The sequence below is a fragment of the Tamandua tetradactyla genome, chromosome 2, assembly GCF_023851605.1.
Source record: "Tamandua tetradactyla isolate mTamTet1 chromosome 2, mTamTet1.pri, whole genome shotgun sequence".
Classification (NCBI taxonomy): Eukaryota; Metazoa; Chordata; class Mammalia; order Pilosa; family Myrmecophagidae; genus Tamandua; species Tamandua tetradactyla.
In genome coordinates, this window is record NC_135328.1 from 119,928,701 (window position 1) to 119,938,141 (window position 9,441).

Here is a 9,441-nt window from a genome sequence, read left to right on the forward strand (position 1 = left end):
TCAAATATCATCAAGAAGGATGATGTCATGCATTTTTAATCAGTTGGGGTTTCCAAGTAATTTTCATTTTAATATACAATATAGGATGCAAGGTCTTTGCAGAATCTGTTTTGAGAATAAACTGGATGACTTTGCTTAAAGGGTTCCCAAAAGAACTATTTCACGCAAGTATGCAAGAGAAGTTCCATTGCTGGATCCAAGTATGAAGAAAGAGATGTCAGTGCAATCTCTTTTTCTTTTTCTTTTTCTTTTTCTTTTTTTTTTTAACCCACAGAAAGATTCTGTTATAGTTTATTTTCATCTATCAGATTTATGTAATGGTACAACATAGAATGACCATGAGAGAGCTTGGGGACTCTCACCCACCAAAAGAATAGAAAGGTCGCTATCAGCCAAGGTGCCCTGGACTCACTACCTTGGACGGTGATCCATCAGCTTTGGAGATTTGGATTTCTAAGATTAGAGACAGCTGTGGGCAGAAAGGAACATGCCGCCTACTCATCCTGCGTTCTAACATTCCCACAGAAATGAATATGCTTTTAGTTGAGCCGACTCAGACATGGAGGAGTCAGGGCTGGAGGATTTATTTGAAAAGGAAACCCAAGGAAAATCCTGACACATCTTGAAAAAGCCTCTAAAACTCTAAACATGCCTGCAGTCCAATGGCCTGCCCGTGAAACCAGGGTCACGGGAAGATGGTCCAGACCTGAAGAGCTTAAATGCACTTGCGGCTTTTGCTGACCTTGTCTGGCTCCCTGATGCATAGCAGTTGTGGATCTCATAAAGCAGAAAAGGTCAGACTCGGGGAGACAGTTGGGCCATGCTGGCTTCCTTTATGGAAATGGTGGTTCTTGGTTGAAATAGTGGATCTTCAGAGTGCAGCGTACAACAGAGAAAGGGGACTTCTCAATGCTCATTTTAGGGGTTTTTCATTTCCTAATTCTCTACCTGTAAGTTTGTGTCTGTCACTTTTAATAAAGATCATAAAGCTGGATAACTTTAGCTTCAATCAAAATTTTTTTACCTTCACTTTTCTTCTTTAAATGGGGAAAATTAGGTAGTTTGAGGGAAGCATGTTGAAGATTCTACCAAGACCTGTCCCTACCCCCCACACTCTGTCCTATAAACCAATGAAGTGCTACCTAGAAAAGGTCATTTCTACGTAATCAAAACGAAAGGAAAGAAAGGACAAGGACACAAATGCCAATGCCATCTCACTTGATGGGGTGTGAGAAGTTACTGTCCTTGAACAAAGACTTTGCTGAGTAAAATCAGTGTTTCACACCAGGCTGGAGGGCCTGGGAAGAGTGATGGTGAGGTGAGACTCTTAAAATCTTGTTTCTCTCTGTAAGAAGAGAGTCTCTGTTGGGGTTTCAGCTCAAAAACTGCAAATCTGATGCCAACTTTTGTCTCTGCCATTGACAAGCTGGGTGCAAGTCACTGAAGGAGCCTCTGGAAAGGAATGATCAGCCTGGACCGCTGTGGGAATTGAAGAGGGTATGTGTAAAGATCTGTGCACAGACTCTAAATAAGGGCTGAGCATGCTAGCTCCTATGTTTTTAGGAACATTCACTGGTAAAGGGGAATGCAAACCTTGGATACCATATGGAGCATATAATTGCTGTCTATATACATTTAAATATACCCACCGGACTATTCTTGTGCTAGAAGATTAGAAATGGAAAATGATTTTATTTTCAAAATTGTCCTGTAAAAGTAAATTCTGGGCAAGAATACAATGGATCATCAAATCGGGGGTCAGTGGGTATCTAGAAGAAGAAGCAGTATTAGAATCAGCAAGTGTTCCTTAAGGTGTTATTTATCCAGTGTCCAGTCCCTCACATTTTTTTTCTTAAGCTTAATTAGGCAGAAATGGAAAAGAAGAAACATTTCAAAGGTTAGAAATGTTATGTTTTACCATAGGGGCAGACTTGAAATCAAGCCTTTGAGACAAGTTTGCTTTTTTTTTTTCTTAATATAGGTGTGCATGTACACATGTGTTTAATTCTGGGAGATGTATCACAACGGGCTATTGCTTTTAAGCTCCATGAGACTGGCAGTATGCCCAGTTCCTAGAAGAGTGCTTGTCACATCTGAAAATTCATTGAACGAATGAGTAAACAAGCAATGAACAAATAAACAAAGCACCCACCCAACTGCTGCTGGGAAAAACTGAGCAGTTACTAGAAGAAAGTTTTTTTATTTGTTTGGTTTGCTTTTGGTAGCATATAATACATGTTTGAGCTGGGTATCTTTCAAAGAATTTTGTGTGGTGTGTAAGCACTGCAGACTGATGCCTGTTCCTGTGAAACTGGGTGAGTTGTTTTTGGAGAGGTTGTGTCCAGGAGCTCCAGATCTCAGATGGAAGAAAACTTCAGGAAGTTTATGAAGTGTGTCCTTCACTTTGTGGAAGAGAAGAATTCCTAAAAAGGAACCAGTATTCATGTGGGTGTTTGCAAATCTGATAATCCCCAAACATGCTGCAGGTGGGTTAATGTTGTCACTAAGTGTCACTGGGCCAGGTGGAGCAGTGAGGGAATGGAGACGACCAGCATCCATTCTCCTGGGGAGAGTGCTTAGTGGCATCGGATGGTGGGAAAGCTGGACCATCGACTGGGTGAGGTGGGCTCACCTCTTTCTCCCTCAGGGGTCTCATGGTAAAGCTCTGGACTCCAAGAAATGTCAAGATACATTTGAGGGCAAAACAGGATACAGTGAGGGAAAGTGCTGGCATCAGTATGGGTCTCTGGGCTAGACGGACCCTTAAGTGAGTTTACCTACTGATCAAAGTCATTCAGAGGTACCTCCCATCAGGTACTCCATGACTATCTGGGCAGCTTTTTTTTTGGAAAATAAATCCAGTGGCTCAGTCATTCAGCTGGGTGGTTGGGTTGGGAAAAGAGCTCGATGAGTTTTGAAATAAATAAGCACCACCATATGAGTCTCCTTTCCCACCATGAACATCACTTCTCCTAATTCTAAGGTTCAAGAGCCTGGTTTTTATCATCTGTCATCTTGCCTGTGATTGTACTTCTGCCTCCCCTCCTCCTCCCATCGCTAAGAGAACTGAGTTATATTTCCAAGTCTTCCTCTTACTTGCCCTGCTAAGTTGACAAATGATTCTATAGTAAATATTCTGGAAAAGGAAAGCCAAACGATCTAGACAAGGAGAATTGATTTAGTAAAGGCATATGTTCTTGTTTTCAGTCCTTTTAGCATTTCTGACACATGGATATCATTACCCCTTTATATAGATGAGAAAACCAAGGCTTAAAAAGGCTAAGCTCATCTAGCTGATGAGAGACAGACCCAGACATCAACCCAGGATTATCCTGATTCCAGAATCCCTGCTTTTTCTTTACGGTCCCTCCCTGTGCTTCACTCATGGGCACTTCACATTCCCTCTGAATAGAGATGCAGATACGCAGGTGGCCCAAGGAGCAAAATGGCTATATAAATGTGCAGGTGGCAAACGGGGCAGGAGGGCAGATATGCAGATGTGCAGGTAGCACCCAGAGCAGGAGGCAAGGTCCAAAGCCATTATGGCGAATGTTCATCTCCTGCCCTTTTCCTCTGAATCTGCCTCCCTTCCTTTTCCCATCCCCCACAATCCCCTGCCTCTGAAAGAAGTCACAACAAGGGATTTGTCACTTGAGATCAAACCAGTCATTTATCCAGCTCAGTTTCCTGCCCCTTGAGTTTGCCTGAGTCATGACACTTGAGCGGGAGGCAAAACACTCCACAGTCCCTAAGGCGTGCAAACAATATTGTGTATTGTGAGTGGGATGAAAAAGTCCTGGCTGACCCCCAGAGCCACGTGTGCCCCAAAGCAGAGATTTAATGAAGCAAATGGCCAGGTGAGGTCACAGACCAAATTCCAGGCATGTTTTGCCCACAACAGCTTGAAGAGTCTCCTTGCATCTCTGTCAGATTTATAGGCACATCTGAACCTCATTTTTAAAATTCCAGCCTCTGAGCTTTGACATCTTCCTTTCTAACACTTTTCTGCTGTGGCCTGAGGTGTAAGAGGAAAACTTGCATCTGCCTTAAGATTAATAGAAGAGGAAAATTTAAAAAAAAAAACTAAAAATATATTTTAATGACATTTATAATGTTAGCATCTTAGGGCTCAGGGAGAGATAATAATTTGTTTTAAAATGTGTACGTATGTCAAATGCTGGTGCTTTATAGCTAACGCCCTTCTTATCATTTTGCCTTTAAATTAATTCCACTACTTAAGCATATTGACTGGTGCTGAAAGCAAAGAAGGGCTTATGTTCTAACCAGAGCTGATGGTTCACCAACAAGGCAGGTAAAAAAAAAAAAGGCCATTTCAGTGGCTGTGGCTGGGCTGGCAGGTTCTGGCTGGGTCAAATTCAAAAGAAGCAGGACTTTGAAGGACCTAGTTGTCCCAGAACCCACTTAGCTTCTGGCTCTGAGTCAAAGCCTGGGAGTACCACCGGATGCATTTGAAATTTTGAGGCATAGGTGGGGGCTGTGGGTATTGAAGCTAAACTAATCAAGGGTCAGACCCCAAAGCCATGTGGCTTAAAGATCAATGCCTCCCATCCCGGGGTAACCAGGCCAGCTGCTGCTTCTTTGCCTTTGCAGTGGATCCTTGATGATTTATACTAAGTGACCGGGATACCTGGCAGGTCTCCCTTTAATGTTTGCTCCTTCTGTGGGTCCCGGTAACTTAATACTGATGGCAGGATTGTGGGATTGAGTCTGTTTGTTTTATTGTTTATTTTTTGTAACTTTTCCCCATACTTCTTTTTTTGCCTTGTATGTGTACTTTGGTTTATTCCTTTCGCGTCTCTTTTACACTTCTTGTTTATTTCTTTTTATCTGTGAGCCTGAATCAAGTCTGGCCCACAGAAACTATGCAGACGTGGTCAAAAAACAGGAACAAGATCACCCTTTTCCCTTAACCACTTCTTGCCTTTTTAGTGGCATTTGAACATCATAAGTGAATCTCATGGCCTCGGCTGGAACTTTTCTCAGATGACTAGGAATGCTGTACGATGGCTGAACTTCAGAGGAAAGCTCTGAATGATTCCAATTTCAATTACTTCCCAAAGAACCAATCACACTCATCCCAGTTATCAACTGCCAGAGAATCTGGAATGTGTGGAGTCCAGAGCTAGCCACGGGGTGGAGAAGAGCAAATTTGCCCTTTGGGGGGTGATCAAGAGTCTACGTTAATTGCCTTGATATTTTTCTTTGGAAAGTTGCAAAGCACTAACATTAAAATATCCTCCTTGTTAATGAAGAGTTTTAACATAACGGTGGAAAAGAAATTTAATGAGCGCTGTGGCCTTCTGGTTTCTGCATAAGTGACGAAGCCAAGACGTACAGGACTTGGGACTTCTCTGCCATTTAGGCGTCTCTGAGCTGGCAGAAGGAGCCAAGTGGCAAGAATCACCGTGGAAATGATTGAGTTTCTCAAGCAGCCTGTGTTATTTTAATTAGACCCGGATAGTGAGAACATGGTGCATTGATAGAGAGGAGAAATAATGAAGATTGTTTCTTCTCCCCTCACCTCGCTCCACCCCCTTCAAATGAAGCAATTATTTCACTGACCTTAGGAACCACATTTCAAAGGCAAGCTTAGACCTGCAGCTCTGGTGCATTCTGGGTGCCCAATTACTGACCTCAGGAGTCAGCATTCCGAAGATTAGAGTCACGGGGAGTTTGCTTCACAGACTCACTTCTAATAATATGCCTTCCGTGCAGACACCATTAACCTGCCTTTTCCAGTTAGCCCATAAGGCATGTCTAGGGGCAAAATTGTTATCAGCTCTCAAGGGGTCGGGGCCCCTGGCTGTAATTAGAAACAGGGGCATCTGTAAGGGAAAGTAATAAAAGCTTCCAGCCTGTCACTAAGGAGAGTCAGCAAGGTGAGAAGTCTGCAGGAAAATTCTTGGCATCTGCAGGAAAAATGTGTCTTCCTGCATGGGGAAAAATATATATGTATCACAGCTCATTTGAGCTATGAAGCATCTTCATGTTTCACTTTTACTTTCATTGTGAGTTCTGATGCCTGTAAGCTGGGGAAGTGGTATTATTATTATTATTATTATTTTAATATGGAATGCTGCACAAATTTGCATGTCATCCTGGTGCAGGGGCTATGCCAATCTTCTCTGTACCATTCCAATTTTAGTATATGTGTTGCCGAAGCGAGCACAGAAGTGGTATTATTTAGACTGATATTACGTGACCTTGATTGGGGTCACTGAGAATCCTTAGCTTTGCCCCCAAACCACAGAGCTTTAATAGTTTAATTTAAGCAAATATTTGAGAGATGATGTGCTAGGCTAGCCAGCCCTTCCCAGTGGGGGTTCCCTGAGTTGAACCCTAATACCCAAGGCTTCTGTGGTATGTCATGACTCACTTTCTTTCCTGTGTGTCTAGAATGTCACTGGCTATGTAGCATTCTTGGGAGAATCGAGAAAATAGTCACCTGCTTTTGTATAGGGCTTAATTTCCTCAGGTGACACCCAGTGACAAAGGCTGGATTTTAGACACAATTCCTGTTCTCCCATGGCTGCTATTGCAGCCAAGAAGGTAGGCAATTATTGGGCCAAAAATACGTAATGTGATAAAGGCTGGAGAGTGGGAGCATGAAGGAAACAGCTAACCTTGTCAGGGAGGACAGGTAGGCCAAGGAAAGCCACTCTCAGGAAGCAACATTTGTACTTCCACCTGAAGGAAGAGTAGGAGCTGATGAGAAGAGGTGGAGAGAAGGTCCGGTTTGTGTGCTTGGTACAAATTCAGTGATCAAAATCTTTTCGAATTGAATTGTTCTAGATGATTTCCATCAAACTGGTGTTTCTCAACCAATGCCCCTTTCCCCCATTCTACCTATTTCTACTCCTTTCTGCTATTCCTCTTATAAGTTAGCAAATAGAAAACAACAGGGACATTGTCTTCAAAATGCAAAGCATAGACTACCTTGGAAATCAAATAAAATTGGGATAGGATTGGGGTAAGAGAAATTTGTCTCCCTAGAAATGGTTTTATTTCTTTTCTGGAATCACGAGGCACGATTCTCTCACTGGGGATGGAAGTTGCAAATCTTTTTACCAGCTGTCCTGTGATAATAGGTTGATTTGTGCAAGAACACTTAATAGAAGATGGCAATAAGATTCTGCCTGCCATTTGGTTGAGTGTATCTTGCCTCCGTAACTGAGTCTAAAGTTGCTTTTGACCTCCACCCCATTCCATTCCTGCCTTCTCTGCTTTTCTTGAAAGCAGATGTGGAATTCTTACAGATGCTGTCTTTCTCTTCAATGGTAATGTAGGAATTTTAGCAACCACAGAGAAATACACATTGTTTAAATGGCAGTAGAAAGGAGAGCGTCAAAGCGAGATTTCTTCCAAAATGCTTAAATATACCATTGACTCTGGAATCTAAGCTGACATATTGGGTTCTTCAACTTACAGAGGTTTCCCTGGTTAAAAAAAAAATTCTAACAAGTCTATAAGTATACTCAGTAGCCGTATTAAAGTTCTCATAAATCATTTATAGGATGCAAAGTAAACATGCCCGGCTTTTTGTATTTTAGTTGCTTGGCAGAAAGCTTCTTTTCAGCTGGCCTCACGTCAGCACGAGTGTTATTCCCAAACAGTCAAGTTCCTCCTTCTAGTGTGATTCTTTTTTGAAAAATGAATAACTAGCTCTCTGTCTTCTGTACAGCTAAATGTGTGGTTCCAAATGGGTGATTTAGAAATATGCTTTGCCATCACTGGCAACCTGATGTCCTAGTGCTCATAAGCCAGAGAATACATACGTGTTATATTTACTTAGAAAGAACCTTTCATGGCTACATTTTTCAAGAAATCATGAACTTGTTTTCAAAGATAGATTTCCATACTGCTGATGTGACTTAATATAAAGATAGAGGTTGTCAGACAATATATAGACGATGCTTATTTTTGTATGGCTCAAAGCTAAGAATGCTTTTTACATAAAAAAATCAAAAGAATAATGTTTCATGATATGTAGAAATGATATGAAATTCAAATTTCATTGTCCATCAATAGTTTTATTAGAACACAATCACACCGATTGTGATGGTTACGTTTATGTGTTAACTTGGCCAGGTTATGGTGCCTGGTTGTTTGGTCAAGGAAGCACTGCTCTGATTGTTGCTGTGAGGGTATTTTGTGAATTTAAATCATCAGTAAGTTTATTGTACTTATCACTAATTACGTCTACAATCAACAAAGGAGATTGCCTTCCCCAGGGAGAAAAGTCTCAGCCAATCAGCTGAAGGCTATTGAGGGAGAACGGATGATTTCAGCAATCCGAAGGAGGAATTTCTTCTCTACTTTGGCTAGCCAGCTGCTCCTGGGGAATCATCGTCAACCTTCACCAGCTTATGGCCTGCCCTATGGAATTTGGACTTGCCCATCTCCGTGTTGTATGAGCCAATTCCTATTATAAATGTCATGATATATATATATATATATCTTCTGTTGTTTTTTTCCCCTGGAGAATGCTGACTAATGCTCCCACTTATTTACATATTTGTTATGGCTCCTTCTGAGCTACAGTGGCAGAGTCTAGTCCTGGAGACAGAGACCATATGATCTGCAAAACCCTTTGCCAAACGAGTTTGCAAAACCCTGCTTAAGACCCTGGGCCTTGGGTCAGACCTTTTGGGTTGAATTCTGACTCTGCCGCTTAACACCATAAAACTTCTCTGTGTCTGTTTCCTTGTCTGTAAACTATGTGCAAAATATGGTCCACTCCATTGCTTTCCTATGAGAATTAAATGACATCAAGTTTGAACTTCTCCAGGTTGTCCGTTTCCTCCAGTTGCCATTGCTCCAGTTGTGAGAATTCTACATTTTTCGGACCAAGGCCCAGATTTTCAAATAAAAGACTTTGCAAGGTTGTGAATTTAACTGGAATTGGGATTCAGGAAATGGCAGTATTAACCTTTGGGGGCTGGTTTTCCACCAGCTCAACTCAAAGATAAGTAGTCAGAATCCCTTTTGAAAAGCCACAAGTTTTCTTCTATGCCTGGAGGTGAGAATTTCAAGAATTGAGCTGCATTTCCTTGCTTTAGTTCATGCTATATGCTCAGAAGCAACCCTCTCACCGTGTGGTCCTGGCACTCTTTGTCCCTTGGCAGCGGCTCCTCGGGCCCTGAGCTCTTCAATAGGCATGCTGCCTCAGGCGTCCACAGGCAGGGATGTGATTAGCAAGTTCATCAGTGCTTATTATGGGCTGCTTCTTAATCTTTTCAGATCACAGTCAGAATCTCACTTACTTTTGCCTCCATCTCAGCCTGCTAAGCCACATTTCCTTCAACACACTGTCTGGTCCTAAGTTACAGGTTGCACTTGTTTGCTTGTATACAGCAGAAATCTAGTCTGATAAAAGAAAGAATTTGTTGGGAGGACACTGGATAGTTACAAAATTGAAGG

General features: G+C 42.0%; 1 non-coding gene across 1 annotated transcript; it reads right to left on the bottom strand.

The window, feature by feature from the left end:
• Positions 1 to 6,083: 6,083 nt before the first annotated feature.
• On the bottom strand, positions 6,084 to 6,190 carry LOC143675258 (U6 spliceosomal RNA). The gene has a single exon (XR_013171498.1). It is a non-coding gene; the product is annotated as a U6 spliceosomal RNA (small nuclear RNA).
• Between the last annotated feature and the right edge of the window lie 3,251 nt (positions 6,191 to 9,441).